The following is an 18,594-nucleotide window of genomic DNA, read 5'->3' as shown; positions in this document are numbered from 1 at the left end:
ATAAGAGCAAGGCCTTCCCAGCTTCCCAGAGGGAGAAAACAAAGTCCAGGCTTTCATTTAAATACTTGTTTACCAGCTATTTGTCAGGATTTGGGACTAAACAGGTTTCAGCTTGAGTTTTACATGTTACTCCTACATCCTCCCTTCCCAGCTGACACAAAAGCTCCGAGAACTGAAAATGCAATCCCTCAAAATGAAGTGCAGCACCCAAAAAAACCTCTCGAGGCACTCCACATGCTTTATGAATTATAGGGAGGAACAGAAACCCTACTGTTCCCAAAGCAGGACCAGCTCCTTGGAACAGTTGTTTATTTTAATCAACCCAGCACCGAAAGGTTTACATTAAATATTTTTTCATGGTTTCTAACCACTGATCCTGTATTAGTTTACATTCACTCAAAAAACACTCTGGGGGAGAAAGCAGGAGGCAGAAAACACTGAATCCAGTAAAACAACTGAGGGTTTTTTAGGGAGTGCTGGTACATCCCACTTTTCCCTGTAGAATTACACCATCAGACCCTTCCAGCCAGCTCATGAAACAGCATGAATTCGTAAGTGAACAGAAAACAGTAAAATCTTCATTTTTACTGAACCTTTCCTCTTCCTGCCTCCGGCAGGAAGCCACCACCTGCCATCAGAGATGGCATCCTTGGAAAGAACTCAAAACCCACCCTGCTGATGCTCCAATGGCCCAATAATCCCAACCCTGGTGCCAGCAGGAGCATGAGCACACTGAGGAAAACAGGTCAGGAACATCTCCACCTGTTGCTTCCACGAGTGCTTGGCTTCAGCATTTCTGCATTATAAGAAGCATATTCATTGCTTGGAATTTAATTCTGGTTTCAGGCTTTTTGACTTGTTTTTATGGCACTTCAATTCAGAGACAGAGCCCTAAAATATCTCCAGGAGAGAGAGGAAAGCACAAGTGAATTTCAGCAGAGACAAGGACTTGACAAATCTCATCCCATCAAGCTCTGCAGTGGCAAATTAGTCTTTCTCAGAGCACATTCTGTACTCAAAGTAGCCTCAGTACTTCAGGAGGTACCAAATATAACACAGCCCCATTTTAACTTCCTTCCAGGAATACACACACATTTATTAAAGACGTGGGCTGCAGCTCCACTTCCAACAGCTTCAGTAACATTTTGTAGAATTAAACAAATGACTCCTTTTGTGGCAAGAAAGAAGCTGAAAATAAGTGCTCAAGCAAATGGGGGAGAAAACCACCTCCCTCACATCTTCCTCCCCCCTTGGATTTTGGGAAAGCAAGCCTTGCCTGCTGCACCAGGCTCAGCATCAGCCACAGGATCACCAAGCACTCCTTTGCGGCTTTCACACCTCAATCCCCACACCTCTACCATCATTATTTCATTGCAGAGCTGTTCTGACACCTCAGTTTGCTCCAAGTCCCCATTTTGGGCTATTTTCACATCCTCATGTGTGTATAAAGCAAGGAAGTCCTCAGCTCTTGCTGACAAGCACTAAAGGTGAGTGTGCAGTGGTGCTGAACATCCAGAGGGCTTCCAGGATCTGGCAGGAGGACAGCACTGCCACAGCCTTTAATGCTGAGGGATTCTCCAAACATCCCCCCTTTTGTTCAGCTCTGGCTGCTGCAGAGAGGGAGAAGAACAGTGCCCACCTCTCATTAACCTTGGTGCTGCATCTTTGACCATCAATACCTGCTTGCATTGTGCTGCCACTCAGCAGATCTACCCTTTTTTGGATGGTTTTTTTTGGCTCTTTTTCTGTCTTTTCCTGACCAGAAGTCAAAATTATTCAGTTCAGAGGGAGTGGATGCTGCTGCAGAGAGAAGCTGTGAAAAGCTGCAGAGAAGGAACTGCCAGCACACATCCCTGCCCTCTGCCACTGCTCAAAAACCAGCAGGCAACAGGCAGGATTGACCAAATTTGGATGTATTTGCAGAAAAACCATCAGTCCCAATCAGTGTCTTTGAGTGGAAGTGCAAAGACATCCATTAAAGGAGGAGGAAAACAAGATGAATTTGTGAGAAGGTAAGCCTTTGGAAAATCTAGGGACATAGCACAGTGCTGAGAGGTCCTGTTGGCACAGCCTGATTCAGCAAGAGTGTGATCTGGGATTTAGTCAGGGAAAACTTCAAGAACATTGAAAAAAAATCAGTGGTTTTTCAGTGCCTGCCTGTGGGGCACCCTGTGCCAGGGTTCAGCACTCAGACAGCCAAGAATTCCCAATATCCCAGCTAACCCTGCCCTCTGGCAGTGGGACACCATCCCCTGTCTCCTGGCACTACAAACACCCATAAAAGTCCCTCTCCCTCCCTCTTATCAAGTCGAGCAAAGACACCAAAGCAGGTTCCTGCAGCCCAGAATTCCTCCTTCCCTTCCCACTTTCTTCTTGCTAAGAAAGAGATTAAATCCCTTAATATTTCCCAAGATTACTGCAGCTACTAAGTAGGGAAGATCATTCCCTAACATCTCCCTCAACTCCATGTGCTGCTGTGCAGCAAAACAAGATTTTTAATTTTATCCTCCCTCCTATGTCCCAAATTTAGTTTTCTTCTTTTGTTTTATTAGCTACAGTTAAATCACGATCCTATTACAATTATTCTTCTATATTTCTCTTTGAATCCATTCTTTTCCTTCTTCTTTCTACAAAACTGGACTCCAGTGGTGGGAGCTGGGTGGATGGATTATAAAAGAGATTGAGTTAATTAGGATGTGGTGACTAAAACACCTGCTTTGGTGGATTGCAGAGAGTTCTGATAAAATAGTGGTAGCATACAAACACACTCCACAACTGCTTATCAAATGAAGAAAAAACATTCAGCAAATGTCTGACATTCTGCAGGGTTAAATCCTATTCCACAACATTTAGGGTTTTGCCTTCTGAGTAAACAAACCCCACAGGATGGGGAAGGGGAAAATTTCCCCAAATGTCAACATGCACTTTACTGCCTGTTTTCAACAATTTCCCCAAACTTCTTCTAGAATTGACTCTGGAATAATTATTTTCACTTGTGCAAGTTACATATTATAAGGCACCTCAGGGTTTCTAAGTCACAAATGAGTTTGCAATGAAAAGAAAACAATTTCATTATCTGAGATTATTGTTAATTGAAGGAAATATTGACTGTGCTACTGACAGCAGTCAACCTCCAGAAAGTGCAGCATTAAAAATTATATGCAGCCATTGTCTTAAAATAAAAATAAACCTTTCAGTGAGAGCAGCCTCAGTGTGGCCTTTCCCTCTATTTAAAAATAAAACTAATAAAATCAAAGCAAAACACTCCAACACAAGCCTTCCCTGCATTACAAAAGAGGGATTAATGAGAATCCATTTGGACACTGGGAAAAGCCCTGGCAGGTTCATTGTGAAGGTTAATTCAGACACCTCTACTCACACAGGGAACGGAATTAAAGAAACAGAATTTAAAGGCAATAATGGTAAGCCATGAGCAAGGAGACACCACAGAGGAGACCAGAGACACTTGTCATGGAGCCTAATGCACTTAGGACCCAAATTCTGGAAGGATAGGGCAAAATGTTAATGAATGTACACAAATTATCCAGAATGGATCTGAATTCCATTCTGCTCAGGGCACATTTAAAACAAAAAGAAATTAAAGAGCCACCTGGAGCAACTGGAAGGGAAAACATCTGTGCAAATACCTAGCAGGAAATAAAGGCATGGAAAGAAATCATTTTGGAAGGCAGAGAACATTGCAGGAAACCACAGGGTCGTTCCTGGCTGGAAGCACCTTCCTGTCTTTGCTCTCCTTAAAAACTGGCAGTGGCCTTGGAGCCACCCAGAGCTGTACAGGGACCTGGATCAGGGAAGGGAGCAGTTAAAAATAACCTGATGTGAGCCAGGGAGCCCAGCACTGGCAACAGGCACAGCTTCACCCTGGCGTCAGGAAATGCAGGACACAGCCATGGAACTGGGATGGAGCAAGAGGGGCAGCGCCAGCAGCAACTCACCCCTGGATTCCCCAAACACTGACGATGCTCAGGAGGGAGAGGCTCCCAGGGCTGCCTCTGCCCCCTGAGCTCCCTCCTGCCAAAGCCCCCTCTCCAGCACTCAGCTGGAATTACTGGGCATCACCAGCAATGGCTTTGGCCAGGCAGGAGGGGAAGGAGTTTGTAGGGAAGAGGGTGAAAAGGGCCTGTGGTTCGGCAGCACCTTGCACACATCCACCATGGGAACACATCCCTCCAGGAAAACTCCATGGAACAACACAAAATGACTCAACAACTCCAGGCGTGCAATGAGCTTCTAAAATTAGATGGTTCTTGAGACTCCAGAGTATTAAACACCCCAGGATCCTCCTTCATTTTTTACATGCAGGATCAAAGTGAGAACTCAAGAGGCAAGAAAAGTGAGGAAAGCACTAAACTGGCAAAGTTGGGCATTTTCCTTGCTCCAGGAACATCCTGTTGGCTCAGCCCCCAAGAAGGGCAAGTGACACACATCAGGATTGCCAATGTCCCGTTGACATCACTTCCACTGGATCCTTAGAGTGACTTTCCCACTTGGAGGATGCCAGCAGCAGGCCAGAAGGGCAGAGCGAGCTCAGGAAAAGCAGCAAATCCCATCCGCATTTTTACTTACTCACAGTTACTGATTAAAACAAAAACAAAAAAAAAAGAGTCTAATCCCCTGGAAAACTGGAGAGGTTGCTTTTGGAGCCAAAGAGCAGGAAAAGGACAACTGCTACTGAAATATCACCAGCGGGCTCCTGCTCCTGTCAAGCCCTGCATTTCAGGTGCTGAGCTGGGAGTCCATGCAGCAGCAGGATGGGTGGGTTCAAGATATTTAAGTCAGACACTCTAATCTGAACTCCTACCAGCAGATAAGAGAGACTTAAACAGAGTGAGAGCTGGTTTGCTTTTATATTTAGCTCTATTTAAAAGAGACTCATTTCTCTAAGGCGAGTCTTTCAAACATGCCAGTTTGCCAAGAAATATCTGCACCACATCTGCCAAAGTTTGTAATCCAGAAAAATACACACTGAAGATAAATGCCCTCATTCTTGATTTTCACTTCATTGTGTTTAGAAAAGCAAAGGGCAGTAAATTCTAGCCTGGTTTAATAATCCACTTCAATTTAGATGGGCCATCTTTTGGGGAGGGCTTTTCTTCAATCTCCAAACTCAGAATAACTGGAATATCAGAATCATTCAGCTAGAGTGTGGGGAGACAGATCCTACTGCTAACAGAGCACAGAAAATAAGCCCTGAGAGCCCCTTCCAGTACCTAAAGGGGCTCCCTGGGTCCTTCTCCTCTCCAGGTGAGCACCCCCAGGTTTCCCAGCCTGGCTGCAGCTCTGGTGCCTCCCGTGGGCTCTCTCCAGCAGCTCCACATTCTCCTGCTGGGTCCCCAGGGCTGGGGCAGCCCTGCAGGTGGGGTCTCACCTGGGCTCAGGGGCATATCCTCTCTCCCAACCTCAATTCCAGTCAAGCACAGCCCTTCACCCCTTCAGGATGTTTTTTCCACTGCAGCTGCAGAAGGCAGCGTTGAAATCTTTTCTGCACCGTCCTCAATGGAAACATGACAACAAAATCAATTTGGAGATTGTTGTATTGACAGAGACACTTCCTGCTGGAGTTATTTCCATCTGAAAAACCAACCGAGCCACACTGATGAAAACATTGTTTAAACTGTGATTCTGCAAGGAAACCTTGCAGCTCTAGAAAATTCATCCATTCCAGTTCTTATGGGAAAAGGAGTCCTGGTCAAAAACGGGCTTCACAAAACTGACTGGTATTTTTGTATTTATCTATAAAGTTTCTCAAAACAACAATTGATTGTTTATCAGGTGTTTTGCTTTCCATTATACCCAAAGAAAACACATTCTGCCATACCTGAGCAGCATCCCTGGGCTGAACCACACTTCATTAAGTAATTAATTGAGTGATTCAGACAGATTAGGAAGCAGTAAAAATTATTTTAAGGTGAGTAACTGCCTTTCCATAGAGGTGTTCCCAAAGTTCCCCACCATCTTTCAAGGCCTTTAATTACTTCCAATACCAAACTCACTTAAGAGCTTAAAAGCAATTAAAAATGAGTTAAGTCAACATCTCTTTCACTGGGGTTTATTAAGCACTTGTTTGAAGCAGTCCCAGTCTCTCCTTCCTCTAGAAGTCATCAGCAATTTCTGTCACTGCAGACTTAATTTTTGTTCACTTAATTCCCTAGGCCACACAGGGACAGGTATTACAGTGCTGGTGGAAAACTCACCAAAACTCAGAGTAATATTCCTCAGTTTTTAAAGAGATCATAATGGGGAGCCCCCAACACTCAACTACTTCACCTTCCTGAACACTGCACGTGGATTATGAAAATTCCTGATAATATTAGAGCAAAATAACAAGCTTTCCTCCAGCTTTTGCAAAGGACTTTAATCATTTCCTGTTCCAATCCCAGCACAGACCTTGCCTAAGGCACATTAATCCTCACCCCACACACTTTGTTCCTGCAGTCGGGTCAGGTCACAGAGCAGGCCAGAAATGGTCCCTTATTAATTATTTAGCCACTGCAGAATGTGGATTTCCTCATTTCCCAAGTTTCTGGTGTGTTGTGGTGCTCCTGACCTTTCCCACTGGCTCCAACAAACCCACCTTCTCATTCCAAACACTTTTCTGTGGCAGCATCTCCCTAATGCTGTCTTCCTCCATCCCACCCCAGACCTATATATTCCACACGCTCCTCTATTTTATTTCTTAGTGTTACTTGAAAACTACTTTTATTTGCACAAAACCCCAGAATTTAGCTCCAAACAACTCCTAAAAGTGTGTATTTTTCCACGCTCCTTCATAAAACAGGCAGCGTTTCAACTCTCACATTATACAACAAGGGGGAATAGTTTTTAACTGACAGAGAGCAGGGTCAGATGGGATATGGGGAACAAATTCTTCCCTGGGAGGGTGGGGAGGCCTGGCACAGATTTTCCAGAGCAGCTGTGGCTGCCCCTGGATCCCTGGAAGTGTCCAAGGCCAGGCTGGAGCAACCTGGGACAGTGGAAGGTGTCCCTGCCATGGTACTGAATGGGCTTTAAGGTCCCTCTCAACCCAAGGCATTCCATGATTCCATGAACCTCTCACTGTTTTAGCTTCTTCCATGTAAAATGCAGCTTCCCTAGGAAAGCACCATATCAGAATTTGTTGTTATCTTGTTGTTGTTATCATATTTTTAAAGTCCCGTACCTTGTCAGTGATATTCCTTGGGGGCAGTTCTTCACAGCACAGACTCCTTCTTCCTCTGCCTGTTGCAGCTTCTCAGTGAATGCCCCTTCCAGGCTGTCCCTGCCTGGCCAAGCCCAGCCCCTTTTATCCCAGTTACCTTCACTGGCCACAGCTGCAGCCCAAGGAAGGACATCACAGCTGCAGCCCATCAAGAACAACCGGGGCTCATCAGGGCAAGGCCTAGACACAGATATTCAAATACAATACAGATATTCAAACACAATACAGATATTCAAACACAATACAGATATTCAAATACAATACAGATATTTTACTGGGACTCCTACTATAAGATTCAGTGCAGAATGCACATCAAAATTAAGTAACACATGACAGATCCTCCCTTTGCCTCTCCACTGGCTACACTGAGAAATATTCCACAGCAAAGTGTAGCACCTGAGCTTGTCTTCAAGTGCCCTTGCTGTACCATTCCTCTGAGAGCCGTGGAATCCTTCAGGCTGGAAAAGACAGCCAAGATCATCAAGTCCAACCTTGAAAAGCTAGAAAAGCCTGAGAAGCACCAATTCCTCTTCAAACAGCCCTGAAAATGTGCTGGAGGAACCACAAGAGAGAATGGTAGCAGTGCCCCTCTTGCAGAGATAAGAAATAAACCAAATTCTACAGTCCACAGTCCAATCTCATAGAGATACTGAGGAGCTCAGCTCCCCCTGAACCAACAAAGTTAAATTCCAAAATTCCTCTGCAGATCCGGGCACCAGAGAAGCACAGTTCTTTCAGCTGGCTATTTCACATTTAATGTTTGTTGTGTGTTCTGAAGACATCCAAATGTTCCAAAACCTCCAAACCTGCCACAGCCACCAAATATTTGCTTCTACAATTCCTTTGCTGCTGCTGTTTCCACAGGAATTCCAGTCCAGGCTGTTCTGGTAGGGGTGACAGGTTCAGCCATTTTATGCTTTCAGCAATCAGAACACAGCTCCATTTTCTTTCATGCACTGCAATCAGAGTTTTGCCCTTAGTTTGGCAGCTTTTTATACCATGCAATAACAATTAACTCCCTTTGGCATAATTTATATGAATCATTGATTTAATACAGATAGCAAGGAAAAAGAAAAGACCTATTAAGTCATCTAAATGACCCAAGCAGCACTGCTGGATTGTTCTCAGCAGCACATTTGCTGTGCTTGTTTGAAATGTGCTTGCACAGCACAAGTACAAAAACTGTCTGCAGAGCAGACATGTTTCACTAACAGATGCTCTAAGTCAACATAGCTGGGAAATCTTCAGTTTAGAACTAAATGTTGTACTGCACTTTCACTCCTCCAAACAGGCTTTAATGTTTCTTGAGGGGGTGAGAAGGGGATATTTGTGTTTCAGTGGAAAATACTTCCCTGACAATTTCCAAATTGGATCTGAGGCTTGCATGTCCAAAGTAGGACCTGCAATATCCTGGGACCATCTCTTGAGAGGATTTGGGTGCACTGCAAGAGGATGTCCAGTCCTAGGCATATAAATAATACAGCAGACAGGCATTGTATTTTCAGGATGGGTTTTGGAGGATTTGTTTGTTTTTTAATCTCTAGAAAAAAAATAAGGTGGGACTTCCCTGAAGGAATTCCAAGAGCCAAACTCCTGGCAGATGTGTTTTCTAATCTAAATATTTCTAATGGGGATTCCCACGTTTCCTCAGGCAATAGCTCAGGTTTGGGGGTTTTTTCCTGTCTCACCACAAGCTTGCCTTCCAATTCATCCGTGGGTTTATAGAGGGTGCATGCTACCCCACCTACAAATCCTTGAGAGAAAGAGTTTAGAAGTGTTGGTCATGCTGTGAACCCTCAGGGAGGGTTTCACACACATCCTTGGGGTGGGATTCATGCTGGCATCCTTGGGGTTGTCCCGAGCACAGCCAGGATTTGGACACAATGATCCTCGTGGGTCCTTTCCAGCTCAGGAAAATCTGTGATTCCATGATTACATCCTGTAATAAGCAGCCCTCTGGGAACATCAAACCACTGACCTTTACTCATCCATCTCACAGCACAGCACTCCTGGGGACGTGGAAAACCTTCCTAAAGCCAAGGGAATGACATCCACCCTTCAGAGCTGCTCAGCTCCCTGCTGGGAGCAAGCAGGGAACTACCAGGAGTACTGTGGCAGGAGGAGAGGTGTTTGTAATTAAGCACCTCTGCACAAATGCAAATTATATTTGAGTTTAGCAGAGCCTGACTCTGCTTTTGCTGGCACAGCTTGGAAATCTGTGACCCAAGGGGAAGGAGCAGAGGTTTGTGTGTGAGCAGAGGAGTGCTAAAACAAAGCTAAGCAAAACCATTTCACGGGCCACTCCAGAAGCTCCCCTCTGTGTGCTTCCTCGACCCACGAAAAGCCTTCTGCAATAAACAGCCAAACACACAGATGTCCAGGGCCCTCCTGCAGAAACCATTTGCACTGTAAACAGGACATAAAGTGGGGGGGAAAGCAGTGCTGGGAATGTGCAAGAACTACAAGTCCTAAATTTCACTGTGTACCTCACAGTGCAGTCTCTGTTGCTCCACAGAAAGGTACCTGAGTGGAGATCTGTGATTTGGCAGGACCTTGAGAACCACCATGGGAGAAGAAACCAAAAACCAGAAAAGTGGCTAAAAACAAGTGGGACATTAGAACAACAGCAAAGACCAAAGGAATAATCAGGAAAATCTCTCAGGAATGATACTGAAGAAGGATCACTGTCGTGAGAGCTGAGATCACCAGATGACTGCCAAGACAAGGACTTATTGGGAATAAATCACCTCAGAGCCGCATAATCAATGTCTGTCTCCTTACAATAGTGACAACATGGTCCCTGTGCCACCACGGCAACCAACAAGGCCTCAGAACCAAACCTCTGGGACAACAAATTCCAGATAACACTGACTGTGCAGACCATGTCCAGGAGAAACTGGACACAATGCAATCCTGCACTGGATAATGGGAGGGAAATATCAACAACCACCAAATGTAGACTGCAAGCCCAGAACAGAAGAACAAAGAGCATCACAGAAGTGTCCATCACACCAGTGATTCCAAAGCATCCCCATGTGCCCATCTCTGCATCAGGACCAGGACACCCACCACAATTCCCCAGGCATGGACCAACACCTCATCCCACTGCATGGGTCAGCTCCTGCCTTCCTCAGCATCCCCGGATCATCACCACCAGCACACTGACAGGGCCTGGCATGTCACATTCTGTCACACGTCACCAAATTGCTCTCACTGGGCTGTTAATGTGATTATCACCATGAGTCCTACTGCAGGTTTGGGGTTTTTTTCCCTAAAGGAAAACAAGTTCTTTGCAGTCACTCTGGAGACACTGAGAGAAACAGATTGTTGGTCCCCTGAGTATAAATCATTGTCCTTGTCACGATCGTGACCACTGCTGTGTCAGAATGCACAAGAATTACCTCTAGAAAGTGTCTGTGCTGTAAATTTTAACACTGAGAAAAGCCTCAGATCCTTAAAAACCTCTTTGCTCAGCTACAGTAAGGAAGAAGACACAGAGAAAAAACTTGTGTGAGTAATAGGAGAGATGTTCAGTGCTACAGATAATGCAGGAAAATTTATCCTCCCCCCTTATACACGGCCCAAAAATGAGTAATTATGTGCCAGGAGATATCATCTACTCCACAAATCAAGTCACTGAAACTACAGACTAAAAATTGTTTTTAAGAAAGTCAATTTATTAGCGATTACTGTGCAGACAGACATATGAGTGCTCTTGTGTACTTGCTGCATTAACAACCTCTCAAAAGCCACAGGAAAAGGAAAATCAATACTGTGTATTTTTTCTCACATCAATTTATCTACTGCTGAAAAAAAATAACTCACTTCTGTGTATGCCACACATGACATATCCCAGGTTTCCTCTGAGCAAGGAAAATAAAACAAGCTTTTGCTGGTTTCAACCAACCAAACCCTGCCTTGCTGGACTCAGATTTTGCTTTTGATAAAACCTGAAATAAGACTTGAACAAACTCAGAGCAGTCCCAGGCAGCTTGGCACTGGTACACAGAGCCTTTTGTTACTGATCCTGTGGTGCTGGCGCAGGGCTGGAGCCCATTAGCAGTGAACGGTCCACTAAATATTTCATGATTCTGGATTTCAGACGTTTCCCAGGACAGGTTCTATCACCACAGATCCTACAAATGGGCATGACAGTTGCTAAATAAAGGATATCATGCAGAGTAGCCTCTCCAAAGCACTCCCAGAGCCTCCAGCCGGGAACCAAGCTCTATATTTTTTACATATATATATGTATGTCTCAAAAGTATATATTTTTTTTCCTCTCCAATTACAAACCACAAATCTTCTCTGCATAAAGTCTTTCAGCCTGCTACTTTGACAGGAATCAAAATAAATCCCAGGATGGCATTCCCTGTCGAGCAGACTAATCTTGTTTCCTTCATTTTCTTTTTCCAGGTCACCAGTTTACTTCCCTCAGCCGAGAGCTCCCCACAGACTCTGGGAGGGCGCCTTAAAGAGCTCTGCAGCCACAGCATTTCCCCATCACTAAACCCTAAAACATTTCTAAAAGGGGGAAAAGTCCTGTCCAAAAGGAAAGCTGCAGCTTTTACTCTCCAGGCTGGTACAATTCCCAAAGACATGGCCTTGCTGCTTTCCTAAAGGGAACGCAAGGTCTCAAAGCCTGCCCAGCAGAACCTGGCCTTCACCAGCCATGGTCCAGCAGATGTTGGGACAAATCCACCCAAATCCCTAGAGAGGAGTGGCTGGAGAGCCCTGCAGGCAGGAATTGGAGGTGCAGGTCAGGGAGGACAAACCACGGCCTGGGATGCACCCAAGGACCGGCCAAGGGAGGCCTGTCCCTCTGGCCCGGCCCACACAGGCTGGACATTTGGAAGCATTTCTTTACCAACAGGGTGGTCAAATGTTGGAAATGGCTTCCTGCAGAGGTGGACAATGCCTCAAGCCTGTCAGCAGCCCCCTTAAAGAGCATGCTTTGTGAATTTGGTCAGCCAGGGCTGTGGGTGATCCCTCAGGGCCCCTTCAACCGAGCGAGTCTGTCGGATTCTAACGCAGGAGAGAAACATTGAGGACTCAAACTAAAAAGTTCAACATCTAACCTTTGCTCAGGCACTGAGGGGCACACTGAGGTGCTGATCCTCCTCCCAGAGACACTTCCATGCCCACTTGGAAGCATGGCACTGTCCCAGGCAGCCGGATAATCCTTGAGGCAAAGCAGCTTTGTGGGCCGGCGGGAGCCATGGCGCCTCAGACAGGCCAGCCCTCACTCTCCCGGCCGCCTTAAGCTCATCTGAGCTCAGAGAACACGGCCAAAAGCGTTCCCTGAGCCCCAGTGATCCACAAACGGTCATGGCAGCACCAGAGAGGGGGGAACAGAGCAGGAGAAGACATTCCCTGGTGGGAGCCTGTCTAGGGACACAGGATAGGCTGTTCTTGGAGAAGGGAGCTACTGGAACGTGGTTTGGCCATGATTTTATTCTCTGCCCTCATATCGGAGCTCACACACCAGCACTTCTCCTCCTCTCTTGCTCCTGTGCTTCGTATGACCCACTCTCCCTCCTCCCCTGCCCTGCAGCCACGTGGTGAAAAAGAAATCACCACCGAGCTCAAAATGTCCCCATTCATCAAACGTCAAAAGCTGGAGCAAAACTGGGTTTTTAATCAGAATTTGGCTGAAGTTGACCTCTGCACTCACAACCTGTGAGGAAGCAGCCGACGAGCAGATGTCACTGCTGGATAAGCCTCGTTTCTTTAGGAAGCTAAAAATGGAACCAGCCATCACCCTCATCTATGTTTAGACCCAATATTCCAAACAATTCCTCTATTTGCAGTTCTTTTTTTCCTCCCCCTCCTGAAGCTATCTCTGGCAGAAGAATGAACCAGCTGCCACGGAGAGCAGAAGTGAGTTAAAAGCTGAAGAAATGCAGCGCTGGTAGCAGAGGTGACGCACCAGCTGGATGCATTCCAGGTCACTGCAGCCTGGCAGGCTCTCCACGAGGACATCCCAGCGGATCTCGGCAGCACAGTTGGATTTTTCCCCCACGTATGCAAAAGCCATAACTCCTATGGAGCCAATCATTTCATGCTGGAAGCCCTGCAATTCATTTTTTAAATGCTTTGCCAATCAGGTTATTATGTTCAAGCGAAGGGAGGAAAAAAACCCTACAGAAAGACTTTTCATGGGGAAAGCATTCCGCTTGGGATTTTCCTTGTCTTCCTGTGCCAAATTGGCAGGAGAGCTGTATAATTACAGAGCTTTTACAAACAAAATTAATGTACAGCAAGTCTGTACATGGCCACCCTCCCATCCATGGATTTTATGGAGAACAGAGCAAAAGGATGCCAGTTTTATTTCACTGTGAAACCACTCTCCCAAATTAGGAGTATTTTTAAGTAAAATCCCTGTGTGGTACCACAGACTGTAGTCCCCCTTTCCATTTTAAAAGGCAGGCAAACTTCCCAACACAAGAGCCACAGAGAACAGGGACAGCATCCCTCAGATCTGTGTTCCCACACAGGGATCAGGATGCAGGATGCCCAGGAGTGGCATCAACACATGAGATGTGGCCACAGAGACAGAAGAAGGGCAATTATGGATGCTGTTAAACATAAAACCTTATTTTCTTATCAGCCTGACCAGGAGACCCTATTTTTTAGACTGAAATATAACCAAATACACGTGTCAAAAACCAGTTCTCAAAACAAGACACCTTATTATATATTAAAGGTTTATTTCTCTTTATTATAGCAGCACATCAGTCCCCATAAGATCCAGAGGCAGCTTCCAAGAATCTTCTGCTGCTGTCACAAATGTTCATTCTGTGGATCCTAATTTCTCTTTGTTTCCCCTGTCACATTCAATATATCTCCAGTTCATGAATTATAGACTTGCCTGATTTCCCTAACGTCACCCAGGAGTCTACAGTAATTCAGGAACCCAGCAGACACCAAGTCCTGGATGCTGAGACTCCTTCAGGATGAGAACAGAGTACAACACGTCATTCCCCCCTGACTGAGCTGAGCACATTCCTTTCCCTTAATTTCCCTCCAAAATTCCACTGCCAGCCATTCACCCTGGAGGTGCTGAGGAAGTGAGGATGACACACGTGTGTGGATCCCTGGCAGTGTCCCAGGCCAGGCTGGACAAGGCTTAGACCAACCTGGGATAGTGGAAGGTGTCCCTGATCCTGGCAGGGGTGGCACTGGATGGTTTTTAAGATCCCTCTCAAACCAAACCATTCTGGGATTCTGTGACATGATTCAATTATTTCCTATTTCCCAGCAACATGAGACACATCCCCACTTGCTCCAGAGTCCCTACCCAGATTTTTTTTTTTTTTGTAAACAGAACAAGAGCTGTCATTTCAGCAGCACCCCCACAACACTGGGATCATTGAAGAATTTACTCAGTGACCTTTCAGCAGCAGATAAGCACAGACACTCCTTAAACATTAACTCCTTCCAAACCCATATTCATTTCAGCATTTTTTGGACACTCACACAACTTCAATTTAGAGCAATAAATGTCAAGAACATTCCATTGCTTTCTTCAGCCTGTGAGAAGCTCAGCTCAGCAATTAAACCACACCTGTGGAGTTAAACACAAGCTCTAGAGCTGCTGCACTGACAGCCTCTCTCCAGCTCTTCATGGTTCTTTACCATTGCAAGAGGCTTTGCTTTTTTTGTTTTGGGTGGTTTAAGTCATCTTATATATACTTCCTTGGCAGTTCTCTTGGGGAGAGGGAAACGATTTTTTAAGAGGATTTTAAATTATTTTAATCTGAAGAGCATTTATAAACATTTCCCAGTATACAGCAAGAACAATCTGTTGTTGGTGGTACATTAATCCTGGCGAGCACTTGAAGGGCAGAAACACAATGGGGTGAAATTATTACAGATGGCCTCAGGGTTATTCCAATACTTGAACAACTGGAATAATGGGGTGGAATTAAAAACATGGGCCCAAGCTTAGGAAACGCCTCACGATAAGATCACAGTGCCCAAAAAGAGGAACACAAAACTGTTGAAGAGGAGACACTTGTGGAAATTAAAAATGAGCCTTGTAGAAGCACAAGAAGTGCTTCTAGCCCAGATGGAAAAACCATCCATCCTTTTCCACTAAAAAGAAATAATAACCAGCAGGAAAAATTATCTTTCTTCCATTTGGACAAGTAAAATTTCACAAGGTTACTGTACAGAACAACCAAGAACTGGCAAAATGGAAGAGAGGAGAGATAATCTAATAGGCCTTTTCTATCTAATTTTTATGATTCTTATGAAAAATGACCTGAATAAGTGAAGTTATTTGCCCTTGTCCTCTTTGTTCATATTGGATTTAGTCATGAGGGAAATCCTGCCAAGGATAGTATGTTTTACTCAATTTACTACCCTTTGTGATTGCTCTATAAAATATTGGATACATGATAGGAAAGGTTATGGAGGTTTGGGGCGGGGGTTTTTGCAATGGAAAAAGAAGGAACACATTGAGCACTTGCTGGCAGTAAAAATCAAGACAACAAGAACTGGTGGAATTTTCTGAGGAGAATGTTTATCTCTGAGTCCACGTTCAAAGGATTGTATTTAACCCCAATACGGTATAACTTTTAAAAAACAGCAATCGAGTATTAAACAAACAGCCTCTTGCAACATTTCAGTTCCAAGTAGGTCACAAATAACACTGGAGTCAGAAGCTCCATCTCCCTGCTGCACAAACTCTGTAATTGCCAGGAGCTGAGGTTTCCTTTGAATTCCCAGTATTTATTATCCTGCTACTCGGACTCTCGCCGTTAATCACACGCTCGCACCGCTCCCGCTATTACAGCAGAAGGCAAGAAACCAGAACCTGCTCCTCCAGGCTTTGCATTTGTGGAGCTAACACTGAGCTGTGGAAGCCACCCCCAGCCCCAGCATCTGTGCTGACAGAACCTGGGTCACGCTCAGTGCAGCCTGTGAGCCATAAATAACACGGAGACCTCTGGCAAATCCCAGGTGCAGCCGCTCACCAGCAGCACCGGCCCCTGCTCGGGGACTCCAGCACACTGAGGCTGTTTTCCTGAAGCTGTAAAGGCCAGCCAGAATGGTGCAGGGCCTGTTCCGTCCTGGGAATGCACTGTGTTGTAAGATTCCAGGCAGAAGCTGGGGCATTCCTCCCTTAGCACTCAATCCTACCCCAAACCCGAGAGCCTGGGAACTTGCAGCCACGCCGGATTGCAATAAGTGGTGTCAAAAATTCCAAGCAAATGAGTACCACATGTCTGGGAAGCAGGCCCTATTCCTGGGCTGACCCTGGAGCTGAAGGGCTGCCCCTTTCCTGACAAAAGGATTGCAGGAAGAAAAACGTCCCAAGTGCTGCTGTGTAACCACGAGGGTGAGATCCTGTGCCACAGAGAGCACGAGTCCAGGGTTTGGGATGAGAGCAGATCCCATTGCTCAGGATCTTCTGAAAGGACAGAGTGGGCCTTGTTCCATCACAGACTTTGGGTTTTTATGGGGGATTCCATAAATCACTGCTGCTGCAGCATGCATCCCCCATGGATTTATGATGCTGCTCTTGGAAGGGGCACTGGGAGACAGAGGCAGAACAGAAGCCCTGACTCACCTCGTGGAGGGTGGGTTTGTGCTGCCATTGCAAAGATGGACATGCTCCTCTCCAGCTGTGTCAGACATGAGCATCACAAGGCCTGGAAATTATACATGTCACTCCTTAACCTCGCTCACAGCAAGGTCCTCCTGACCCTTTACTTGGGATTAAATTACACACATTTACAAAAACTAATTGTCTACAACGCATTCCAATTACAAGTCTAATTATACTTATCTGACTGCTGCCTGACCAACTTGGTCTGGAATCAAACCATGCTTTTTGCTTTATTCCATATTAAATTGGGCTGAAAGGCCTTCTGGAGCTCTGGAAGTTCAGAAATAGATAAAATAGAAGCATCTGAAGACTGAGCAGATAAAAGGCCAGGCCAACACAGAAGAGCTTTCCAAGTGCACATCAGAAGGATCCATCAGGATTTAATAAATCTTGGACTCGATATCTTTACTTTTGTTTCCAAAAGACCAAAAGGAAAAAAAATGCTCAGTCCCAAGCTGCAGGAGGATCTTTCATCCAAACAGAGGATTATGTCAGTCCCTCCTGATCTTGGAACATATAAATCCATTTTACACTACTTTCCTTTTTGGAGGCTCTGAACAAGTTATCAAAACCTTGCAGTTACAATAATAATTACAATCAGGCAAACATGTCTCAGTGGGTTTAAAGCAATATGGAGCACTGTGCTCAAAGGACAGCAATCAATGACTCCACATCCAGCTGGCAGCCACAAACAAGGAAAACAGGGCTGGTACTTGGGTTTGTCTTGTCCAAAACCACCATGGATTACTTGAGCAGCAGCACAGGCTGATGTTAAGAGGAAATCACAGGATGGTTTGGGTTGGAAGGGACCCTAAAGACTGTCAGAACTCTAGCCTGGCCTTGGGCACTGCCAGGGATCCAGGGGCAGCCACAGCTGCTCTGGGCACCTGTGCCAGGGCCTGCCCACCCTCTCAGCCAGGAATTCCTTCCCAATATCCCACCTAACCCTAACCCTGCCCTCTGGGAAGCCATTCCCTGTGTCCTGTCCCTCCATCCCTGGTCCCAAGTCCTTCTCCAGCTCTCCTGGAGCCCCTTTGGGCAGTGGAAGGCTCTGGCTGGCCAGCCAAGGGAAGTCATTAATGCCCCAAACTGCACACAGCACAGGACTTGGGAAAACCAGGTGAGGAAGCTGGACTTTGGTCTGGCAAGCAGGAGACCAGAGCCAATCCAAGCCCAGCCTGCAGCTCCCTAAGCAGCAGCTACAGAGGTGCCAGTCAGAGCCTGTGAGCCCTGCAGGAGCCTCTCTCAGGAGCCCTGAGCATCCTGCCCAGGCATCAGCTTAATGCCAGGGAGGAAGGGATGGCACTCCCTCCTCGTGTGGAGCATGGACTGTGCCCGAGTGAGCATCAGCCATGCCCCATGGGAGCAGCCTCAGCAATTAACACCCTCTTCTCACCCCTCAGCTCCCTGGGACAGAGTTCATCCTGCAAGGAATCACAGCCTGCCTTTCGTTTTCTGCTCGGAATTTGCACCATCTCATTTACTCACCATTAGCATAGATGATCTAATATTCCTCTCTGATCTTAATTCCCAGCAAACCCATCAAATTCAATCTCCCTTTTTTGTACACACACTACAAAAGCTCGAGTCATTACAATTCCTAGCCGGTTCCACGCTGGTGTAAACGAGAGAATGAGACCCTTAAATTTCCAAAGAGCTTGAAGGCAGCGTTGCATTAATGAACCTCCTGGAACAACCATGTGTCTGTGCAGAAGAATGCCAGCTCCTTGTATGGCAGCCTTTGAAGGTCTCTCCAAGG

The 18,594-nt window shown here is 45.9% G+C and overlaps 1 protein-coding gene across 1 annotated transcript in view; it reads right to left on the bottom strand.

Annotated features, from left to right (window-relative positions):
• The window catches only part of FAM168A (family with sequence similarity 168 member A), a 123,521-nt gene that overhangs the window by 87,022 nt on the left and 17,905 nt on the right, over window positions 1–18,594 (bottom strand). The window lies entirely within an intron of this gene.

This window comes from Melospiza georgiana, chromosome 2 (assembly GCF_028018845.1).
Source record: "Melospiza georgiana isolate bMelGeo1 chromosome 2, bMelGeo1.pri, whole genome shotgun sequence".
Classification (NCBI taxonomy): domain Eukaryota; kingdom Metazoa; phylum Chordata; class Aves; order Passeriformes; family Passerellidae; genus Melospiza; species Melospiza georgiana.
The sequence above is the reverse complement of the archived record's forward strand: the minus strand, read 5'-3'. Positions and strand labels throughout refer to the sequence as shown.